The following is a 25,969-nucleotide window of genomic DNA, read 5'->3' on the forward strand; positions in this document are numbered from 1 at the left end:
AGAAAAGTAACCCAACACATTCTAGAATAATCATCAATAATTAGCATGAAATATATATCACCTTGTAAGCTTTTAGTTCTAACTGGACCACATAAATCAATGTGAATCAAATCAAGAGCATTATTGGATTTTTCTGGAATACTTTTGAAACTAGCTCTAACTTGTTTTCCAAATTGACATTCCTTAAATATTGTATTCTGAGGTTTCACAATTTTAGGTAGATCTCTAACCGCCTTAGAAGTATTGATCTTTATCGTGCAATCAAAGTTTACATGACATAGTCTCTTATGCCATAACCAACTTTCATCTATATGTGCAATCAAGCATGCCTTTTCATTGTTATTCAAATTAAAAATATATTACCTCTAGTCTAATTATCGGTTGCAATTTCCAAACTAGTTCTATTCATGATTTTGCATTTTCCATTCTTAAATTGTAACTAAAATCCTTTCTCAAACCAATTGACCAACACTCAAAAGATTATGCTTTAATCCTTCAACACAGTAGACATTGTCAATGTTATTCTTACCATTCAAGAGATATTGTAACCTTACCTTTGATTGAACAGGCTTTGTCATCTCCAAATCTTACTAAACCTCCATTGTATTCTTGAAAGTTCAAGAATTTACCTTTGTCTCCTATCATATGATGTGAGCATCCTAAGTCAATGATCCATTCATCCCTTACTTTAACTTTAGCTGTTAGGGCTTGTTCTACTAGTTGAGTAGTAGGTGCCAGTTGATCTTCTGTTATAGCAACAAAAACCCATCCATTGTCTATTGGATCCTCATCAGAATCATCAGTCATACCTTCATCAACAATGTAACAAGATTTGTCTTTGTTCTTCTTAAATCTATATCTCTGATATTCAAGATTAGGCTTGTATGTTCTTCTAGCTTCTTCTCTTAATTTAGCATGTCTATCAGGGCATCTCGAAGCCATATGACCAATCTTGTTATAGTTAAAACATTTAAAGGGTGCTTTACCTTCATATGTACTTCCAACTAGACCTTTTGGCATTTTCCTTGCAAATAGTGCTTCAAGTTCTTCAAGTTCTTCATTCTCCTTCCTAGTTTCTTCAAGTTCTCTTGCATAAAAGGTTTTCCAATTTGATTTGTCAAATGATGGAGTAGATGATGTTGATGCTCTAATGGCCAAATCTGTCTTTATAGTAGTAATAGGACCAAATTCCTCAATTTCAAAGGCTGAAAGTTTTCCAATCAATGTATCCCTATTTACTTATGTATTAGGCATTGTTCTTAACTCGTTTATTGCAGTATCCTTCATTTTATATGTTGGTGGCAATCCTCTTAAGATTTTTGAAACAATTTCATCCTTACTCAAGGTTCCTCCACAACATTGAATACCCAAAACAAATTTCATTTACTCTTTCCATAAGAGCAGAATTCCTTTCATCTTCTTCCATTTTCAGATGTTCATGCTTGACTTGGAAGCTTTCAAGTTTTGTAATCTTGACTATGGAATCTCCTTCATTTAGTGTTTCCAAATGATCCCAAATAGCTTTAGCAGTAGAACTATCTGATAATCCCATAATTTGTTGATCTGATAAAGTGCTCAAAAGTGCTTCTCTTGCTTTGCAATCATTCTCCTCATCTTTAGCTAAGGTAGTTGGAGCAGTCTGACTAGCTATAGTAGCAGTATAGCCATTCTTTGTAACTTCCTAGATGTCTTTACCAATGCAATTCGGATGTGTCTCCATCCTGATCTTCCATATCCCATAGTTGGTTCCATCAAGTTTAGGACTGTCCTTCTTGAAATAATTAGTAGTCATTAGATCTCCTCAAGTTGTTAAACTTTTGCAAAAGAGGACTAGGCTCTGATATCAATTGTTAGGTCCCGGAGACAACTGAGAGTGGGGGGGGTGAATCAGTTGTCTAATAAATTCAAACCAAAACAACTTAACCAACTTAAGGCTTAATACCAGTAAACTAGTTAAGTATGATGGTAGATAGTGTTAATAGTTAATTTCTATACCAGTAAAGATTAATGCATGAAACATAAACATATAGTTATCGATAACACATAACACCAATATTTGTACGTGGAAACCCTGTAAAGGGAAAAACCACGGTGGGAAACCTTACCCACAATCAAATGATACTACTGCAGATAGTAAGTGTACATAAATGGGGTCTGCACATGAAGAAAGGCCAATAGCCTAGAGCTCACTGCTCAATCACAGAATGGGAGTCACACTGATTACAGTTGGATAGTTAAATCCAATAACAGTGTACTGCACAAAATAACATCTTCATATGCTAGATTTAGTACCAGTGTAATGCTGATATGCTTCTACAAAAACCTACCTTCACCTTCAAATGATGTCTTTGTGTATACCTCTTCTTAATCTCGCATATACCTTCTCATAATTCTTTCTCACATTTCACATTTGATCTTACAACTAAGATCTTACATTTATACCATAACTTAAGACCAATTTTAGTAGGTCGGCTCTACAAGATATTACAATAAAGACTTTTACAAATAATATAATAACTGATGCAATAAACGATTAAACATGTCAGCTTAATGCATTTTAGAACAATAATAAATCATCTCTGTAGCGTGCCATGCCGATCTAGAAAAGATAAGCCTGTCAGTGTAATGCTAGATAACCCTGGACCTATTTGCCAGTAGAAGTAAATATGCAAATATGAATATACCATTGATTAATTCTTCAAAAAAAAGTGTCCACATGATGTCTTTGACATTACCAAGTGTCTTCCATAACATTCCAAGTGCCAGTGATTATTATATCCTGTCGGTGAACTATATACCAATAACTGTACAATAGTTACTTGCTTGCTAGTGAATGCTTCTAGATGTCCAAAGTGCTAGTGTTTTAGTAGGTGTTGACATCAATGACAAAACCATACCAAAATACTAACACCCAATCATTATACTCACTAGTTCTGTAGGAATCCTTTTTTTCACCTACATGATTGATCAATATGTTAAACTTTAGTGTAAACATTACCTTGGTCCCTAATATTTTTGAGATTATCTCACTCTTCCCCCTTAATGGAATATTCAACTTCTAAGTGGTTAATTGCATTACATGATGGGGCATCATCTCTATGCACAAAAGGATACATGATACATGATTACATGCACTATAAGACTAAGCCATGTAGTTGTTGGCATTGTACACTCTAATTATAATTGAAGGTAATTGAAGGTGTTGTCATTGATAGCAACTTTGCAACCTTGTGGATACATTCAGGCAATCTTGTGGCATTCATTTCGTAAACCACCAATAGGCATAGCCACTAGCACCGACAAACACTTTACTGGCAGCAACAACAATGTATACCAACACCCCAGCCTATAGGGACAAACTTTTGTTTATTATATTTAATTGTAAATATCTTTTGTAAATCCAACATGGCATATTGTAATAAGACTCATATATGTATGAGATCTTGTAAATCATTTTGATATAGAGGATGGATATGATGGATATGGTAGAAGTGATGAGAGAATATTAACATAGATTTTGTATAAGGTTATGGTTATATTATGAGCTTAAACCGGTACTGAACTTGGCATAGCAGATTCTGAATTGTAGCAATACATTATATTGGATTCTCATAATCCATTTTGTAAGTTAGTGAGACTTCCATTTTGTAAATTGAATAGTGAGCTCTAGGTAGTTGGTCTTCCTGCATGTGCAGGCACCACATTATAAGTAATATCCATTCACTGGCCAGTGAGTGAATATTGTGGGTCACAAATCCCACCAAGGTTTTTCCCACACTGGGTTTCCTTGTTAAAAATCTTGTGTCATGGTATGTTTTCTATGCTTTCTTTATTGTTCATATTTATTGCACTAATTCTTATTTACTAGTACACTATTTTGGAAAGAAAAATACTTAATAAGGTCAAATATTTTGTTAACCGGTTAGATACTAATTCACCCCCCCCCCCCGCTCTCAGTATCTTTGGGACTATCATTAATCTTAACAATTGGTATCAGAGCCTGGTCCTCTATTTTCAAAAGCCTAATAGTGTGAGGAAGATTCTGAGACTGGTACAGATGGAGAACTTAAAAGAGCAATTAGAAGGAGCTCTTGTAGACTATGATACATAAAAGTTGAAGAATATCAAACTTGAAGATGATCTGAGTACTACATAGGAATTCATTCAAGGACATCAGTAGAATATTACTATTGCTAGAAATAAAGAAAAGAACTTCATAAGAAGATGTAGAGTGATGATGATGAAAAGGAAACTCTTAGTGATCTTGTGAACAAATTGAGGCAAGAAAACAATACTATGAGAAATGAAATGCAAGACATGACTATGAGATTTTGCAAAGACATTGAAGATAGGAAAAAGAATGAAGATCACCTACCTAGGAGACTCAATGATGTTAGAAATGAAAATCTAAGACTCAGTCATGAAAATGAAATGTTGAAGACAAATTTGATTGACATGCAACATGGTAAAACATAACTTATGAGACAAAAGGGAATTCTGGAAAATGAGTTGGCTACTACAAATCAACATAAAGAGAAATTAAAGAAAAGTTAAGAACTTGATGATATGCTGAAAAGTCAAAAACTTAATGGAGATACTAATGGACTTGGATTTGAAGTTGGTGAAAGTTCTTGTACTACAAACAGTCAATATCAAAGTAAACTGGTAAGACAACCTAATGCTTACAAATTTAATGGGAAATGCTTTAACTATAACAAGTATGGTCATAGAGAAAATCAATGTAGATCTAGAAACAATCAAAACATTAATGTACCCACTGGTCAATATTCCAAATGCAACAAAATTGGTCATAATTCAGAAAACTACAAAATGAATGTGAAATTTTATGTTTGTGGAAGATTTGGGAACTTATCTAATCAATGTAGAACACAAACCAACATAGGATATGGAAAGGCTATTCAGAAGAACAATATGACTTGTTATGCTTGTAACAAAATTGGACATACTATAAAATCTTGTAGAAGAAAGACTTCACCGACAAATAATAAAGGACCCAATTTGAAAGGAAAAAAGAAGGTAGATGAGGTAAAGAAAGAATTTTCAAAATAGTGGATTAGAAAGAGAGATCAGAATGTTGATGAGACTATTCCTTCATTGGTAGAATAGAGTATTACTCCAGCAACAGGAGATTTTTCATCCAACTAAAAAGTAACCCTTTTAGGGTATTTCAACAAGTTGAATATCATGCAGTTTGGCCTTGGTTGATGGTGAGAAGATGGACTTCTTCTCTACCGATAGATGTGTTAAGTTTCACTTAACCGCTGAGCATTCAATGTGGTTGTTGGAAGACAAGACATTATAAATCATTGTTTTTCCCTCTTTTTCAATTCATCGAGTATTCAAACTTTTAGAGAGCTCGAAATCTGAGCAAAGGAATCCAAGGTGAAGAAGTGAAGCGATTTCTTTCAAGCACTCAGACCATTATCAGGTAGCTTAAGGTATTTTTCCAATGGCTTCCTCCTCTGCTCCAGAATTTATTGCAAACCCTACTGTTGTGGAAGTTATGAAATGCCCTAGGCCCATTTTTAAGATCATTCCCAAGATAGAGAAACAAGATGGTTCCATAGGTCCTTTTTATAAAATTCCAAAAGGTGTTGCTCATGTTGAAGACCCTAGAATCTATATTCATTGCAATATTGAGGAATTAGGTTCTAAGGAAATATTGAAAATGCTTAAAACTATTATCTATGATGAAAATGGAAACATAAAACCCAAGCACAAGGTAATTGAAACTTTATGTTTTATAGAAATCCTAGACATCCCTGAATTTCCTAAGGAGGTAGTAAGAATTGTCCTTAGTAGGGTTCATGGAGAAATTTTTGGGCTAGATTCAGTTTGTAAAATCACTAAAGAAGCAATTAGGGTAGTGATTAGACTACCCTCCACTGATAGCAGGCTAGATAAGACTAAGAAGGTACCAAATAACACTATCATGACCTTAATAGGGGCAACATACGATAGTAGATCTCTGAGAGTAAATAATGTCAAAGATGAAAATGTCAAATTCATAAGCATGATCTTAGGTTATAAGACCACACATGCAAACCGACTTAACTCAGTTTCCAGTCTTTGTATTAAAAGTGCTTATGATATGGTCAATAATGATGCAAAAATAGATGTATGTGAGTAGTTAAAAGATAAACTAATAGATAATCTAAAAAAGATAAAAAGGGATAAGAAAAGATCTTTTCCTTTTGGCAATCTTCTGGTATGTCTTATGTTATATTTCACAAAAGAAGTTCCTGGTATTGGAAAGAAAGACTTTGGATAAGATATATACCGGTAGGCAAACAATTGCTAGAAATATTCATTGGTATGGGCACTGACGAGGAAAACAATATAACAGAGTACTTCAAAACCTTCAAAGCAAAAATGAAAACAAGGGAGAGACTACCACAGATTGTAGTGGATAAGTACAACATAGAAATATGTTTTGTAATAAAAAAGGATGAAATCTGGATGGAGGCAATTCTTCCTAAAACTGTATGGGTAACTAAAATGGGGTATGATGCAGATGTAAATATCATTGAAAATTATGCTAAAGCCTTGTTAGAGGCACCTAGAGAACTGAAAGAAAAGGTTTTTGGAAATGTAGAAACAATAGAAAGTGGTGTATAGATAATGAAACCGAAAAAGAAAATAGAAAAATACATAAGGAGTGCAACAAAGCAAGTTAAGGAAATAAAAGAAACAATAATGATCTTAGTCAGAATAAAGGAAAGTTTCCTGGAAGGATTAAAAATGTAGGCACATATCTCACTGGTTGGTACATCATCTGAGAGTGAAATTCCTCCAGAATTCAAGAGAGTTGATAGGAAGAGAAAATAATCATCGATACCCTCTCCTTCACACAAGAAAACTAGAAAGAAGCAATGGGCAGTGAGACCACCAGCAAAGAAGTTGACACCAAACAAGAAATAAAAAAAAGTTATACCACCTCTGGATAACTTACTGAGTGAATTCACTGATTATGACAATCTATGAAATGTTAGCAAATTGTATGATACCTTCACTAATGCAGAAAAAGAAAGTATTGAGAATAGTATAATTCTACATCTTGACATATACAAGAAAGTGATAATAGAAGTTGTAGATGATTTGCCAAATGAATTGTACATGAGGTTAGATGAAAAGAGGATTGCAGTTATGGAGCTTGATAAGAAGGTAAATATTGAAAAACTCCTAGTTGTACATCTGGCTAACTCTGTAGAGGAAATTGATGAATTAATTAGTGAAGCTAATAGAACAGTTTTTTCTAGTGGATGCCGACATGTAAGCTTAATGGCTAGTAGAGTAAATGAAATTGTAGAAGAAACAACAGACAAATCAAATATCTTTTTTGTTTAGAAGGAAATACAAGAAGAGTTGAATAGACTAAAGTAAACTTTTAAAGTTTATCAGAAGGACAAAGAAAATGGGAAAGGTAAAATAGGTGGAATACCCAACATATAAGTAACTAACAACCTACCACCACCTTTGGTTACTCCACTGGTACAGACTGAGGATATAGCAGCCACTGAAAATGTTAACACACCACATTAGGATACTAACCCTAAGTCAAAAAATTTATACACAATAAATATTGACACTCAGGAAGTAAACATTATAGTGGATAAGGACAGTAATGAGCTAAAAAATGATATTGCTAACACCAAAAACATTGAGAAATAGGAAGAACATATTGAGGTTAAAACACAAATAGGAAAAGAAGAGAAAATAGAGCATTCAGTGGAACCCTTGGGCAGTGGAATGGTTATTGGTAATATTGATGCAAGTATTGAGAAACCCACAGAGATAGTGATAGAGATACCGGTAGTAGATAATATAGAGAAACCAACTGTGAAACCGATAGATACACAGGTACACATTGAGGTAGTGCAACCAACAATCATCATGAAACAAAAACCATTGCTAGTAGAAATGCAAACACAGACTAATCCACTAGAGGTCAATACAAGAAAATTGGTTACTCCTAGTAGAAGCACTGAAATTGTAAAGGTAGTTGGCCAAACATTTGGTACTTCACTGACCAAATTTAGACCTACTAATCTGACAGAGGTACTTCTGCACTAAAAAAAATAAAATTGATTGTAATGCATTGGGCTATAACGCAATTGATGACACTATTCCTATTCTTAAGATGATTGCACCAAAATGCAATGTAGATAATGTAAAGAATTCTTTAAGTTAGTTAGGCACACTGTCTAAATATATTGTTGGAAATATACTGACAATTGATCAAATAAATGAGCAATAATTCAAAGAGAATAGAAAAGAAAAAAGGAAAATTCTTTGAGGATACAATAAACAAGTGCATGAAACACATCAATACACTTTTACCGCCATTGAATACAACAATTTTGGAGTATAAGGAACTATACAAGGATAATTGCAAGACAAATCTGTTGACAATGGACATTGATAAGGAAATAAGCAAAGTTCAAAAGGAGATAGATGATAAAGCTGATAATATCATTGGTTCATCTGAACCTATATCAGTTATTGAATAAGAGATAGCAGGATTTGAAGAAAAGTTGGAGAAGTTAGAAAATGAAAAAGAAAGGATCAAGGAAAAAGCCAGAGAGCTTAAGCATAAACTTAGTCCTAAATTAGACAACCTTATCTCTCTGAGGAAAGAGATCTCTGAGGCATTAATTCAAGGTCAAAGGTCACCAGAGGAGCATATGCATCATCTCACCGGTACAATACAGAGAGTTGAGGCAACCATAAAGGACAACAATAGATTTATACAAAGCTTGAACTTGGTTTTAGTTGACATATTCCAGATTGTAACCAACTAGTTACAAACTTCAAGTTAAAATTTTGCACTCATTTGATAATCTTTGACAAACTTTGTCATTGATGTCAAAGAGGGAGTAGTGGACAGAGAAAAATGGCTATCAGAGGACATCATTTTCTCAAGGGATTACACTATACTTGAAAACATAAACTTGCTTATGCATAAGTTTTAAATATTTAGACTAGAACACTCTAGGGTGTCATTAGTTTCCAACATACTTCCCCTAGATGCAGAGAAGACTCACAATATAGTCTTATACATGAAAACTAAGTCTTTGCTACTCATTATGTAATATTGCCATAATTATTATACCTAGTCTTATAGACCCAGTTTGTAAACTTCTTATAGAAGTACCCATCTCTCCTTCATGAGAGATTGGGACAAGCAATTAGTGACCACTTGACTCAAATATGTAAACCTTGATTTACCACAACTTTGAATAACATGTGAACATTTGGGTTTATACTTTTTGAACATAGTGGTCACCCTTTTCCAATTGGATCCATTGATCCACCCACAATCTATCTGCATATAATCTTTCTTATATTGTCCAAATATACACTCTCTATTCCAACATGAATTTTAAGAGTAATTCTTTAACCCACAAATTGCACAACAGTGAAGATCCCACAAATTCTATACTTTATGTCCTCCTCGATGACAATATGAATAGTACATTCTTTAATATGATTTTCCTAAACTGACAATATCTCAGGGCTTCATCATTTGGCCTCATAGTTGGTTGAATGGGATCTCCAATTCCTTGTCCATAGTTCCCCAAACGTTTTCCATCATAGCCCATTTTTTTCATAATTTTTAAACCAATATTATTTTTGAAACAACCATTGCTATTAGCATCAAAAAATTTAAAATTTGTAGTAGATGCAAACACATCCTTGCCTTCAACGTCATACCCCTAACCTGAAGAAGCTTTTGAAATATCATTGATATCAAATGGACACAAATAACTTGTATCACATGGTCTATTACATATTAAATAATTCAACTTGGGTTATTTTCAAAATCTTCATTCTTCTTCTTCACCCCATCAAAAAATTTTAATTTTGGTTCTTCTAACTCTTTTTTTCTTTCTCTAGCATCCTCCAATTATTTTTCAAGGTTTTCAATTTTACATAAATATTCATATATTTCTCTTAAAAAAAATTTAAATTGTCTATAAAATGTAGATTTTACATGTCTTAAGTTCCATAATTTCTTCCTCCAAACTATCCTTTATTGAACAACAAAATATTTTTAATAGAATTTCAACTTTGTGGAGAGAGAGAGAGAGAGATTTCCTCAAAAGAGAGGTCCTAAATAGTCTTAAGGGGAGGGGGAGAGAAAGTGAGTTAGAGAGAGAGAGAGAGAGAGTTCCTAAAAAGAGAGGTCCTAAAGAGACTTAAGGGGAGGGATAGAGAGAGAGAGACATAGAGAGAGAGAGAGGTCCTAAAATGATTCAAGAGGTGTGTGTGTGTGTGTGTGTGAGAGAGAGAGAGAGAGAGAGAGAGAGAGAGAGAGAGAGAGAGAGGTCCTAAAATGACTTAAGGGGAGTGTTTGTGAGAGATAAAAAGAGAGAGAGAGAGATAGAGGTCCATCATTCTAGATTTGAATTATTTTCTTTGTCCCCTTCCCCTTTCTTCAAATGGTCCATCATTTAAAGATAGAAAATAATTCCAAAGGTTTCCTCTTTTTAGAGGATTGCTTACCTTGGTAAAATTCTTACTATTGATAATCTTTGAAGATGTTGTTTTTAGTTTATCAATAGATATATCTTATATGAGAACAAGGAAGAAATTCTTAATCATATTTTATGTAGTGGATTAAAATGGATTTGAGTAATATTAGGACCTAAATCCATTTTCAAAGAAACCTCAGAATATGAAAGCACATAGAGGAGTGAACAACATTGCTTACATATTTATAAAGAGAGTCAAGGGATACTTATAGGGTTTCTATTCCTTTATTCTTATAAAAATAAATATGTAAAGTATGAGAGAATACAAGATTATAATCCAACTACAAAAGGAAATTAACATAAGGGTAATGTAGAAAAGTAACAGAGAATTAAAAAGAGAAAATATACATAGAACTTAAAGGAGGGGCTGAGTGTACACCCGTAGGTAAAATTTGAGGTTGAACTCATAAGACCAGGGCATTGGGCACACTATTATATTGTGTTGTGATTTGGGGGTCTGGATATTGATAAATTCTAAGCAACAACCTTAAAATTTGGCACTGAATTGAGAGGACCAGGGTGTTGGGTGCCATAGTCCTACAATAGGGATGTTCGATTCCTTGGTGCCTAAGAACTAGGTTTAATTTATAACAATAGACTTGTACCTACTTCTTGAGGCTTCCTAAATTTTTTTGGCTCTATCAGATACCTATTGCTACATACAAGAGGGAAGAAATGGGATTGTATATAGAGGTTTGCCTTAGCTCAAATCCCAAGTTTGGAATTAACCCTAATTAAATTAAAATTAAATTAAATTGAATTGGAAAGCTTGAAATGTTTGAATTATACCTTCAATAGGTGGTGCAATTTTCTTAGGATCAATACTCCTTATGTTGATGCAACAACATAATAAATCACATAAATTACATCATGCAAATATAGATAAAACATAAATGGAAGATGCCTTCATATAGTTTGTTTCTCCATAAATTAGATCTATTTTTGAAGAAGAAAAATTTCTCTTGAATTATTGATCATCCAAATGGCCCAAGTGGGCAATGATCTATTTGCATAGGTAAGCATGTTAGCAATCAATTTTACATGATATGATGAGATTATCAGCTAATTCAAGTACTACACTTGTATATGGCTTTGCATTTTTCATCTACCAATCAACACTTGGTCGTATTCATATCTAAAAAATTCATGTTAACATCCTTGACTGCCTTCATCATCCAAACCTTTCCATTGGATAGCCATTACCCATAGGAGCATCATATACGTACCTGCTATATTATTAGTGAAGCCATTGACTAGCCCCAACTAGATTTACATAGGTGGATACACCATAAAACTAATTTAATAGCATAACATTGAACCGAAGTTTGTGGGCATTCGACCTATACACTACATTGGCGACTTACTTATAATTGTGTATCCCGCTTGAAACTTGTCCACGATGACTAATTATAACATTATATGTAATATTGAAAATGAATTGAGAGGGATGCTTTATATAGGGATTTCTAAATTAAAACCACCATAGGCTGACTTAGAATTTATATATTTTCATATGTTGTGGGATTTAGATAGGTTAGGATTGTTAGGGCCAATATGGAAAGCTAATGTACTGAGAGGGGAGGGGTGAATTAGTACTTCAAAACTTTTCTTCAATAATAACTTTACTGTTATGCATAAACCGCATAGTGCAGTTACATAATATAAAGCTAAAACAAAAAGATAACAATCATACATGATTCACTCCATAACACATATATTTTGGTTACGTAGAAACTCTTGGTTAGAGAGAAAAACTGCGGTGGGGATGGCACCCACAACTTCACTACTACAATAATTAAGAGTGCTCGATTAGAGCTACATGCTTAGCTATTTCTAATAGCTTACCCTATTCAGAGTAACAAGATCTATTAGATGTACCTTGCTAAAGGATTTTACAACACTTAAACTAAATGTTGCACCTGGTTAGAGGCTTTACAATTTATAGACTTGTTTAGAGTCTTTTACCCTATTAAAGGTTTCTCTTACAACTTCAAAATATTACAATAAATCATTACAAATATCTGCAACTTTACATTTGGAATGTTATAGCAGATTCTATGTGCTCAGAATAGATTAGCTTGCTTATAGCATACCTCAGTATCCCATATAGTAACTCAGTAAACCCTTCTATTTACTCTGTTCTTTGACTATTCTCTGAAAACCTTCTCAGTGACCTTTGTGTCTCTATAACAATCTTCTTACACTCATGCACACACCCTTTTAATTCTTAACTCATGATGTATAAATAGATCTCTTATGTCAGTGATCCATTCATTGTTTTGATCTTACAAACATGATTTATTGAATGAATAACCATGCAAAATATTTCATTGGTTAGATGACCTCAAAATCATACACAATCTTTAAGTGCAATTTCCAATGTGATAACGATTAGATGTTCCTCGATCTTGTAACATGTTTTCATATGTATGTCGAAGTTCAATAAATCTAGTAAGACATTTCACTTAGTGTATAACAACTCGGAGTGTCATCTTTGCTGCTCGGTAGACATGAAATGATACTCAGTAGATAGCTCGATGTAAACTATGTTCTGAGACTATTTTCTTCAATAACCGACTGGACTGTGCATACCGACTGAATATCTCAGTAGTAGTAACCAACTAGAGTATATAGAATAAATTTGACATAAAACTAATGGAAACTTGATAAGTAGTAACAAGGACTACCATATTATCCTCCCAAATTTTGGGAAAAAGTTTACGAGACTGGATAGTATACTACCTAGTCCCAACAATATTTTTTAACATTTTGGATAATGAAATATAATATGGTTCTAATTTTGAATCCAAATTAGTGGCTCAAACTATAATGCATAGGTATTTAAAATATGGTTTGAGAGTTGAAATTAGGGTAAGATTAAGGATACAATAGATAAAATAATAAATAGTGCACATGTAGAGTTAAGGGCCCAAATAAGAGTGTGAGGATGTAGTAAAGTGGAGTAAGACCTATAATTTTAATTTAAATCAATATAGGTCTCATAATGCATGGAGGAAAGCAAAATAATAATAAAATAGGTAATAGGAGAGTGTAAAATTGGACACACTAATAAAGGTGTACAATTCACAATGCTACATTTAACCCACACTTTAGTGGAGAATGATCTTACAGTCATACTCTTAGTAAAGTAGAAAAGAAAATGTAGAGAATCTGAGAGAAAGATAAACTAGGGATGGGATAATAATGTTGGATGGTCAAGTCCCCAAGCATAGGAATTTCTTAGTCCATCCAAGTAACATTCAAATATACACAAAAGCAAACAACGTTAGTACTAGAATACAAAGTTCCATGTCAACTAGTTGAAGAGACCTCGATAATAAAAATGTCCGACCACCAATATCATTCTCAAAATGTTATTGCAAGAGAATAAGTGGACTAATAGAAAGAACAAGGAAGTACACCAATTGAAAGCATAATAAACCTTGATGGGAGAGAAATAAGGAACATGGATTCCTCAGCCTAGAAAGCTATGTTATGCTAGGTTATGTAGGAAGGAAGAGTCGAAATAGTCAAGCAAGATGTGTTATGCTAGTTCCACTCATTTTGCTGAAATCTCATCTTGTTTTAGGAGTTAAGCATCTCATATAAAACTTAAGATCTGGTTTCAAGCATGAAACTAACTGTCTAAGAAATGCAATAAAAATAAAATATACCTAGTTTTGGGCATGAAGAATCTTGCATAAAACTTGTTGGCCTAGTTTTGAGAATGAATATAATATATAAGATATATAAAGGGTTGAATCTATCTTTGGAAATGAATCATCTCATATTAGAGTTGTTGATTTTCAAGAGTAAAGATCTCGTATAAGACATGCAAAATAAAAAATATAGTACAAAGATAGTGTGATGTATACCCCACTTAATATTTCAACATAAACATATGTTGATATCTTAAGGAAGATAGACACAAGGGTAGACACCTTTGACAACAAAGAGATATCCTTTCAGAAACAAAGTACATAAATCCAAGCTAAAGAGATAGGAATATTAGAAGCAAGGAAAAGGTAGTTGTAAAATGGATATCTTGCAACAAGTGTAAAGCGAATGCTTTAGAGGAGAAAGAGAAAGATATCTTTGCTCAAAGAAATCCACCTCCAAGAGGAGAATTTGAAAAAAAATGATATCATTGACTGAAAGGAAGGAGAATAAGAATGTTAAGACCCGAAGGCAACTGAGAGGGGGGGTGAATCAGTTGTATATTAATTTCAACCCAAATATAACTTAATAAAACTTGATGCATAATACTGGTAAACTAAACTTAATGTCAATTGACAGTTTAATAGTTAATAGAAGTACCAGTGAAACTTCATGCATGAGGCAAAAAGAGAAACGACATCCACAATTCATAACACAAATATTTGTACCTGGAAACCCTATAAGGGAAAAAACCATAGTGGGAAACCTTCCCCACAATCAGATGATACTATTTCAGATAGCATGTGTGTACAAATGGGGTCTGCACATGCAGAAAGGTCAACTCCCTAGAGCTCACTACTCAAATGGGAGTCATAATGACTACACTAGGATGGTTAAATCCTAGATAATGTACTGCTTATATGCTTTCAGTATCGATTAAGCTCTGATTATCTCCTTCATACCTTCCTTGAATCTTCAAATGATGTTTGCATGAGTACCTCTACTTATATTCACATATATCAAATATCACAACCTTACCATACCATATTACATTCCTTTCTTCACATAATCTCACAAATGATATCTTACATATATACCAAAACCTAAGACCAAATGTGTAGGTTGGCTCACTAAGAATATTATAATTAAATCAATTACAAATGAATCAATATGTGATACATCATGTCGGCTCAATGCATTTACAATAATAACCAATGAATAAATCATCTCCATAATGTGTCATGCTGATCTGGAATAGATATTGCTTGCCAGTCCATAACCTAGACCAATTTGTGGATAACAACAAATATGCCAGCTTGATTAGAACAATAACCAAATCATCAAAAAAAGTGTCCAAACCATGTCTTTGACATAACCAAGTAATCTCTAGATGGTAATAGATCATCCTTAGTGCCAATGAACAATAAAACCTGTTGGTGAACCAGATAGCAATGACTATGCATAAGTCACTAAACATGCTAGTGAACATAGTGTGCTAGTTCAACATAACCAAAGATCTCTAGAAAGATAAGTGTGATAAGTTTTGACATCAATGACAAAACCAATGCAACACATCCATAATACCAACAAATAATTTATACCTTCCTCCTATTGCTAGGAAAAAGGAAATTCCTGATGAAGGATAATGCACTTTTGAGCCAAAGTGAGGGTTTTTTTTATTATATATATATATATATATATATATAATCAAATGAAGAAGAGGTTGTACACAATAATACACACCTCTTAAATAAGATATAATATTTGAGAAAATAAAAAACTTCACACATGGAAGAGCATCATTTCATAATAAAAACCACTCAAATAAGGAAAAGTAGATCCTTAAAAAGGATAGAAAAGATCAATACCTCCCAAGAATGGAGACAAGCGAAAGGATTATGCAACTTCTAGAGAGAGATCATAAAGAGAAATACTCTTCTAAAATAAAGAAAAGATCCTTATTAGGGATTCATTTTGTTACAAGATGGATGAGATCCCAAGAGATATATGCACATCCATAATATGTAATTGTTCATAGACACAACTAATAAATGGAAAGGATATGATGAATTACTATAGATTTTAAATACCAAGGAAGAGGTCTGAATTGAGGATATGTACTTATCAGGAAAGGATAATATTATCATTAGGGATACTTGTTCTAATAAGAGGGAGAGGATGCTCATCAGGGATATGCACCTCCACAATCAATAAGAGATCCTTATAAAAGACACTACTTCACAAAAAGAAAGTTAAATATTAAAGAGAGATATTGAAAACCATTCTTTTCCCCCAACATAGAGACAAGACAAGATACAAAATAGGCTATTATGTTTCTATCAAAGTATTATTACACATGAAATTGGGCCTCCATAAATGTAAATGAGCCCCCAATATGTAACCAAACAATGTCACGTAATGATGAACAACATAATATCCACTAATATTATTTAATTATGATGGAGTTTGCAAGGAAGTTGAATATGACATTTTAAATTCTCTAAAATAAATTGAAGTAAAAGAATGCATAAAATTATATGTATGGATATGTCTTGATCAACAAAGTAGTCTCTAGGAGAATAATAGGCCTCTAAGTCATGTTCCTCTTACACACCAATATTTCATATAGAAAATAAAACTTAGGAGAAGGACAAGTATAATTCATGAGGACCTCATTTTTATAAGGGAGGGTATTGGAATTAATAGAAGGTCAAGCCTTTCAAATGGGATTTTCAATCCTATTAGCCCCTTGGGAAGCTTCATAAAGGGGATTGTCGATCATCACAATTTCCTTATGAGTGTTGAGATTATTGAGATGAAGTCATCAAGTGCTTTATTTAACATATCATCGACATCACTATTCACTACTAAATATAGTATTCACATTAAAATATGGTTTCCTAGATGCTTTGTTGTTGGGCTTGAAGGATTATATTAAATTCTAAATGAGGTTTCAAACATATCTTATTTTCTAAAGGAACTCTAATCCCTTGTTCACTTACACCACAACCATTGCTATTATAACCATTTTTAGCTAAAATGTGAAAATCTAGACCATAAAGGGATGTCATATCAAAAATATATGGAACGGCCTCATAGGTCTCAATGTCACAATTAGATGAACTAGAAGAAGATTTTGAAGAATGTTTTGAATTAGAGGTAGCCATGAAAATGTTACTAAGTTGTTTAGACAAATTTGATTTCTGCTTAGGTTCCACCATATCATCATCCGTTTAAGTCTTAGGCTCTATTAGAGGGATTCTATATTCTCCTATAAAATAAGGTGTAAAATCTAAGGATGACCAATCATCATCTAAGAGAACCTCTTCAGATGAAGTATCTTCAGAAGGAGATGATGTTTTGACTTGAGTAGTAGAAGAATATGATGAAGATTGAGAATCATATTAAATTTGCAAACAAACTTATAAATTAGTATCAACATACAAAGTATGCATCTTATTGTTATAAATGAATTTAACTTGGTGATGAAGAGTAGAAGGGAAAATTTTCATATTACGAATCCAAGGTCATCCTAATAGGAGATTATAAGTAAGACTATCGGGCATGACGTGGATAGGTATACATTAAATGACAAGTCCTATCTTGATAGTCAAGGTACCTAAAGATGCTCTATCAACATTGTCCAAACTATAAATAAAGAGAGATCTAGGTTGAATAAGAGAAGGATCCACATTAATCTTATGCAATAAATAAATTCTAAAAATATTAAGGCCAAATCCATTCTCCACTAGGTTTTGTATTATAACATTACCATTGATAAAAATGATAATCATAAGAGGATCAAATTGATTTTTTTTTTCCTTAGAATGTAACTCTGGGTTCTTTTATAGAATCAATCAAATAAGTCATATTATTAGGTGTCACTATAGGTGGGACATCTAAGTTACTCCCAACCGGTGCTAAGAGGGGAGGGGTGAATTGGCACTTGATCAAACTTTCACAATTAAACTTTTAACTTAAATCTGCATTCATCTATATCCAACAATATACTTAATCACTAAAATAAAATTTGCAAGAATGAAAATTTGACAATGATACCAAGAAGTTATCTTGTGGAAACCGAAATGGGAGAAAACCATAGTGTCAGTAGGAACTCACAAAATTTGTACTCTTCTAAAGTACGCCCGATGAGGAGCCATCTATGTTAGGAGACTACAAAGACATTGTTAGGTGCCACCAAGTTAAGGTATTTCATTCAAGGCTGGTTAGTGCCCTTACCTTGTTAAAGGTACCCTGGTTAAAGGACTTAAGAACATCAATTAACATGTCACCCGATTAAGGGATTTTACAAATTAGACCTGTCAAAGTCCACTCGGTTAAGGGATTTATGTTGTAGTGGTTAGAAAGAAATAGATGGATGATCTGTTGAATTAGCCACTTATATCTTGACCAGATCTCAATATGCATCACACTCAATCCACACTAGTTGTGTCTTCTCTGTAAAGCACCAATTTTATTCTTACACCTTTGTTTCTTCACTCAGTTGGTCGCCTATCCCTCGACACTACACTCTATTGATCCTCTGACCTTCATCTCTCCACTTTGTCAGTTCTTTGTCCTTCAGCTCTGCATGCTATTGGTTCTCTATCCTTTGACTCTGCACTCTGCCAATCTACCTCAAACGCACTCTACTGTGCTAAAACCTTTTAGCACTTATTTTCTCTCTACCCTTCACTTTGGATCATCTTCACCAAGATCTTCTTGTTGTAAATTTCATGATCAAAATCTTCTAAATGAACTCAATAACACTTTATGCATGTTTTTCCAACACTTTCAAGAATTCTCTCAATCAAAGAAATCATGGATTTTGGAAGATTTCAAATTCAAAAATCTCTCACTCTTTCTTTGTGTGCCTTACAACAATTCTGCCAAGTATTCAACAAATTGTGCCACAACATCTCCCAAAGATAATAACTTCTTGGTCGTGTTCAGTCAATTAAGTGCAAATGAAAAAATCCACCGCTAATCATGCTTGACTACATGATAACTGAAGTTGACCTTACCAACAAGTGATTTGGCATAGACACAAGCTCACCAACTCATCTATTTCCACCACAACTGAATAACCGATCACCACTCTAAAATTTATGGTGATAACCTGTCTTCCTTCTATCATACTGATGTAGCTGTATGCCATTGCACTTCTATATTATTGGTTCATCCTTTGATTGCTGGTTTGTTGTGCTAGAATCAAGTCTCTTCCCCTGTTTTCCAATGTGATTTCAGTTTGCATACAACTTCAAGTTTTCTTGCTCGAGTCACCTTTTTTGACTCCATCATCATCAGAGTGATTGATCTTCATGAATAATAGATCAGTTATCTTAATCTATATTTTCTTGAGATTATTGAACCTTTGATCATTCATTACCAATGTTGTTTCCATATGTTTATAAGGCATCACTCTTGCTAACTAAAAAACACCACTCCACCTATACCACTTCACCAATTAGTGTCTTCACTACTAAGTGTTGGACATCAATGAAAATTCTTAACACATATACCAGTTCTCTCGATTAACTAGTTCTGTCAATGCCAAAAATACAACAATGTAAGTTCTTTAAAGCATCCTATAATATTGCATGATGTGTAGATTAAGTTGTTGGCATTCTATATGAGAATAGTTGATATTGTCATTGATGGCAACCAACTAGCAACCAATTGACAACTAACTGCCAAACATCTGTTAACTCACCGATAGTTACCGACATTGAAAATAGACTTCTACATACACCAGGAGGCACCTCATTAGTAGCGGCAATAATGCATACTGACACTCAGGCTGACATGGAATAAACATTGTTTATTGTTTTATATTGTAATTATCTTTTGCAAAATCTGACATGGCATATTGTAAAAGACTCATTTATATGCATGAGATCTTATAGGTCATTTTGAAGAGTCAGAGAAAGTAGAGGAAATGAAAAATGGATAGATGATATTTTGATATAGTTGATAGCGAAGGTTTTTGCTAATAGACTAAGCTTAAACCGGTACTGAACCTGACATAGTTGATGTTGATCTGAAGTAGTACATTGTATTGGATTTTGATAATCCATTTTGTAAGTCAGTGAGACTTTGGTTTTGTGATTTAGCAGTGATCTCTAGGATGCTAGCCTTCCTGCATATGCAGGCCCCTCATTTTAAGTAATATTTATTCATTGGCCAGTGAGTGAATATTGTGGGTCATAAATCCCATGGAGGATTTTCCCACACTAGGTTTCCTCATTAAATATCTTGTGTTATGGTGTGTTCTCTATGTTGTCTCTGTTAGTCTTATTTGTTGCATTAATTCTTCTTTACCGGTGCACTGTTTTGGAATACAAAGTTCTTAATAGTTTAAATATTCTACTAACTGGTTAGAGACTAATTCTCCCTACCTCCTCTTAGTTTCTTTGGGACTGTCATTGTTTCTAACAATTCCCATTAGAGCCTAGTCCTCTATTTTTAGAAGCCTAACAGCTTGAGGAAGATTCTGACACTGGTACAGATGGAGAACTTAAGAAAACAATTGGAAGGATCTCTTGTAGATTATGATGCAGAGAAATTGAAGAATACCAAACTTGAAGATGATCTAAGGACTGCACAGGAATTAATTAAAGGACTTTAGGAGAACCTTGCTATAGCACAAAATAAAAGAAAAAGACTTCATGAGAAGATGCAGAAAGATGATGAGAAAAAAGAAACTCTTAATGAACTTACAAACAAGTTGAGAGAGGAAAACAGTAATATGATGAATGAAATGCAAGATATGACTATGAGGTTATATAAAGACATTGAAGACAAGAAGAAGAATGAATAAGATTTGACTAGGAGACTCAATGATGTTGGAAATGAAAATCAAGACTTAGTCATGAAAATGATATGTTCAAGATAGATCTGATTCACATGCAACATGATAAAACTAAGCTTGTGAGACAAAAGGAAATTTTGGAAAATGAGTTGGCTACTACAAATCAACACAAAGAGAAATTCAAGAGAAGTTCAGAGGAGCTTGATGACATGCTAAAAAGTTAGAAACCTAATGGAGATACAAATAGACTTGGATTTGAAGTTGGAGAAATTTTCGATACTGCAAACAATCTAGAATAGAACAAACAAGTAAGACAACCTAATGCTTATAAGTTTAATGAGAAATGTTTCAATAGTTAAAAATATGGTCATAGAAAAATCAGTATAGATTTAGAAATAATTAGAATATTATTGCACCTACCAGTCAATGTTCCAAATGCAACAAACTTGGTCATAATTCAGAAAATTATAGAATGAATGTGAAATGCTATGCTTGTGGAAGATATGGACACTTATCCAATTAATGTAGAACACAAACCAACATAGGATATGGAAAGGCTATTTAGAGGAATAATGTGACTTGTTATGCTTGTAACAAAATTGGACATATTGCCAAATTTTGTAGAAGCAAGACTTCACTAGCGAACAATATAGGATCTAGTTTGAAAGGCAAAGAAAAGGTAGATGAGGTAAATCAAGAATTTTCAAAACAATGGATTATGAAGAGAGATCATAATTTTGATAAAACTATCGCTATATTGGTAGAACTGAGTAATCCTCCACCGATAGGAGATTCCTCATCCAACTAAAAAGTAACTCTTTGGGGTATTGTAGTAAGTTGAAAATCATGTAGATTAACCTTGGTAAATGGTGAGAAGATAGATTTATTCTTTATTGGTAGATGTGTTAAGTTTTCACTTAACCGACAAGTATTTAATGTGGTTGGCAAGAGAAATGTCATTATAAATCAAATAATTTCCCTCTTTTTGAACTCACTGAGTATTCAAATTAGCAGAGAGCACAAAAATAGAGAGAAGGAATTAAAGGAAAAGGTGCGAAGTGATTTCTTTCAATCATTCAAAATATTTTCAGGCAGCTAAAGGTATTTTTCAATGACTTCTTCTTCTACTCCTGAAATTATTCAAAACCCTACTATTGTGGAAAATGTGAAATGCTCTAGGCCCATATTTAAAATAACTCTTGAGATTGCTAAGCAAGATGACTCTATAGGGGAATTTTCAAAAATTCCTAAAAATCTAGCTTTTGCAGAACACCCTAGGATTTATATACATTGCAATATAGAAGAATTAGATGTAAAGAATTGATGAAAATGTATACTAGGATGATTTGTGATGAAAATGGTTTTATCAAACTCAAACACAAGATTATAGAAACTCTAGGTTTTGTGGAAATACTAAACATTCCCCAATTTCTTAAAGAAGTAGCAAGAATTGTCTTGAGTAGAGCACATATAATATTTCTATGGTTGGATTTTGTGTGCAAAATTACTCAGCAAGCAATTAGGATAGTAACTAGTTTACCCTCAACTAACAGTAGACCTAACAAAACAAAGAAGATCCCTAACAAAAAAAGCAATGACCCTAACTAGAGCAACATCTGACAATAGATCACTAAGAGTGAATTATATCAAAGATATCAATGTGAGATTTGTGATTATAGTACTAGGTTACAAGACTACATATGCTAACAAGCGAAATTCAGTTTCGAGTCTTTGTATAAACAATGCTTATGAGATGGTTAAGAATAATGCAATGATAGATGTGTTTGAATGGCTAAAAGATGAACTCATTGATGATTTGAAAAAGATTAAAGGAGATAAGAAAGGGACATTCTGATTTGGAAATCTTTTGGTATGTTTGTTGTTGTATTTCACTAAGGAAAACCCTGATATAGAACCTAGAGAATTTGGATGCAATATACTAGTAGGAAAAAAATTAAATGAAGCTTTTATAGACATGGGAACTGCTAGAGACGACAACATAATTGAATATTTAAAAAATTTCCAAGCTAAAATAAAAAGTAGAGAAAGACTACCACAAAGTGTAGTGGACAAATATGACAAGGAAATATGTTTTGTTATCAAGATAGATGAGATGGGGATCGGAGTTGTACTCCCTAGGAATGTCTGGGTGACTAAAATGGGATATGAGGTAGATCTTAACATTTTGGAAACATATGCTAAAGCATCATTGGATACACCAAGAGAACCATCAGAACAAGTTTTTGGTAGTGCTGAAACTATTGAAAGTAATGTAAATGTAGTGAATGAAAGAAAGAAAAGAGAAAAATATATGAGAGATGCTTCTAAGAAAGATAAGGAAATCAAAGAAAATCTAATGAACAATAGTAGCATATAAGCTACTGAGCTTGAAGGACTTCAACTGGAGGCACACATTTCACCGGTTGGCACATCTTCTGGAACCAATAGTGACAAGGCAACTGAGTTTAAAAGAGTAGAAAGGAGGAAGAGAAAACCTTCACCAGTACCCTCTCCTTCACCTAAGAGAACAAGCACTTTAAGGAAGAAACAACATGCAGTAAGGGGACCACCAAATAAATTAACACCAAAGAAGAAACAATACCCTGTTACTCCTTTAGATGATTTATTGGATGAAATAACTGATGATGCAAATCTAGAAAATGTACACCAATTGTATAACACATTTAAAGATTCTAACAGGGAAAGCATTGAGAACAATATTATTCTACATTTGGACATATACAAAAAGGTTTTGATTGAAGTTTTGGATGACTTACCCAATGACCTGTATAGGAGATGGGAAGCAAAAAGGATTGCAGTGATGGAATTAGATAAGAAACTAAAAGTTGTGAAACTTCTAGATATACATCCTATGAATTCAAAAGAAGAAATTGATAAATTAATCTCTAAGGCTAACTGATCTATTTTTGCTAGTGGACACCGACAAGTAAGTTTAATGGTAGGAAGAGTAAAAGAGATTACAGACGAATCTGGTGATAACTAGGATATATTTTTTGTGGAGAAGGAAAAACAAGAGGAAATTAACTAGCCAAAGAAAACATTTAAAATGTATCAGAAAGATAAGGACAAGGGGAAAGGGAAAGTTGGTGGTATTCCAAACATCAAGATCACTGACAATTTACTACCACCTTTGGATACTACACTGGTACATAATAATGATCCACCAATTATTGACATTGAAGGTGTCACGCATGATGAGACTAATCTTTAATCTAAGGTACTATTCACCATGAATGTGGACACTTAGAAACTAAATATTGTTGTGGACAAGGATAGTGCAGAGGTTAAGGATGACAATGTTGACTATGGTGACATGGCTGAGAAACTTGTAGAGACTTTTGAGGTTGAGATCCCAACCCAAACATAGCAACAATTAGATACTGAAAAACCTACTAAAGGAACAAATGCTAGTACAGGGCCACCGGAGATTGAGATACCGACATAACTTACTGAGAAACCTATTGAGGAAGAGGTACATACTGAGATAGAGAAATCAGTAATAACTAAGACATTAAAACAGTCTGAGAAACCCTTGCTAGTTGAGATGCAAACATAGACTGATCCACGGGAGGTAAACACAAGTAAAATGGTTACAACTGATGGAAGCACATAGGTAATAAAGGAAATTGGTGATACATCCGGTACATCAAGTCAATTCAGACCTACAAATGTTATAAAGGTACTCTTGGATTCAATAAAAAAGATAATGGATTGCAATGCGTTGGCCTACAAGAAAATTCATAACACTGTACGTATTCTTAAATTGATTGCACCTAATTGTAACATAGATCATATTAAGGATTCTTTAGGAAAATTGGACACATTGTCCAAATTTATTACTAACAATGTAATAACAGTTGATAAAGTGAATGAGGATACAATAATGGATAGAGTTAAAAAGGACAAGAACAAATTCCTTGATGACACCATAAATAAGTACACTAAACACTTGAATACATTATTACTAGCACTGAACTATACTATTTTGGAGTACAAAGAGCTATACAGGGAAACATGCAAACCTCTTCAGGGAGAACGATCACCAGAAGATCACATGCATTATCTCACCAACATGATCCAACAAACTAAGGCAACTTTGAAGGACAACAAAGTTTTATGCAGAGTTTGAATTTGGTTTTGGCAGATATCTTCTAGATTGTAACCAACTGGTTACAATGTTTGAGGTGAGTTTTTGCACTCATTTGATTATTTTTGACAACCTTTGTCATTGATGTCAAAGGGGGAGTACTGGAAACAAAAATACTTCTTCAAAGGAGATCATTTTCTTAAGGGGAGCACATCTTTTTCGAAACTTTTTGGACTTCAGTTTTTGGAACATTTTTTTGATTTTTCTCATGAGTGTTGCCATCAATGCCAAAGGGGGAGATTGTTGGCATTATACACTCTTATGAGAATAGTTGATGTTGTCATTGATGACAACCAACTAGGAACCAACTAGCAAACAACTGGCAAACATCTGTCAACGCACTGACAATTACCGGTATCGGCAATAGACTACAACATACACTAGCATACACCTCACTAGAAGTGGCAGTAATGCATACGGACACTCAGGCCGACATGGAATAAAATTTGTTTATTATTTTATATTATAATTATCTTTTGCAAAATCTGACATGGCATATTGTAAAAGAATCATATATATGCATGAGATCTTATAGGTCATTTTGAAGAGTGAGAGAAAGTAGAGGAGATAAAAAAAGTATAGATGACATTTTGATATAGTTGATAGCAAAGGTTTTTGGTAATAGATTGAGCTTAAAATGGTACTGAACCTAGCATAGTTGATGTTGATCTGAAGCAGTACATTGTAATGAATTTTGATAATCCCTTTTGTAAGTCAGTGAGACTTTTGTTTAGTGATTAACTAGTGAGCTTTAGGATTCTAGCCTTCCTACATGTG

The sequence above is a fragment of the Cryptomeria japonica genome, chromosome 5 (genome assembly GCF_030272615.1).
Source record: "Cryptomeria japonica chromosome 5, Sugi_1.0, whole genome shotgun sequence".
Taxonomy (NCBI): Eukaryota; Viridiplantae; Streptophyta; class Pinopsida; order Cupressales; family Cupressaceae; genus Cryptomeria; species Cryptomeria japonica.